This window comes from Camelina sativa, chromosome 9, assembly GCF_000633955.1.
Source record: "Camelina sativa cultivar DH55 chromosome 9, Cs, whole genome shotgun sequence".
NCBI lineage: Eukaryota > Viridiplantae > Streptophyta > Magnoliopsida > Brassicales > Brassicaceae > Camelina > Camelina sativa.
Genome location: NC_025693.1, coordinates 725,215 through 725,672, shown reverse-complemented (window position 1 = coordinate 725,672; position 458 = coordinate 725,215).

The window sequence follows — 458 nt, the reverse complement described above, 5'->3', positions numbered from 1 at the left end:
TGTGGTCCGAGTATAACATTGCAATGTTACACCTGCCCACTCAACTTATATCCAACTAGATTAACCACCAAGCAGAGAAGTATCTGCTCCAACTGCATATGTCCACCTAGCCGCCTCTCTAGGCCCGATACCTCTTGAGAATAATCTCATACCGGTCATCTACAACCGCTCCATCCTCTTAACATAAGGTGGAAAGTCCTCAACATCCGCAGCCCTCGACTGCACCCCGCCACATGCGGCATAACTGGAGCCTACACTGGTACCCCTCTTGGTAACCGCTCCAACAGCACGCCAACAGATCCGCCAAGCGATCATCTCGACCCTGGGCTCCACCTGCTGCAACCCCACACCTGGGTTCCCAGCACCCCCGGCACGCTCACCGGCTAATCCCCTCTGGTCCCTCCTGATACGCTTGCGACCCTCTGACGTACCTCCTCGTGGAACTCTGGACCACACAC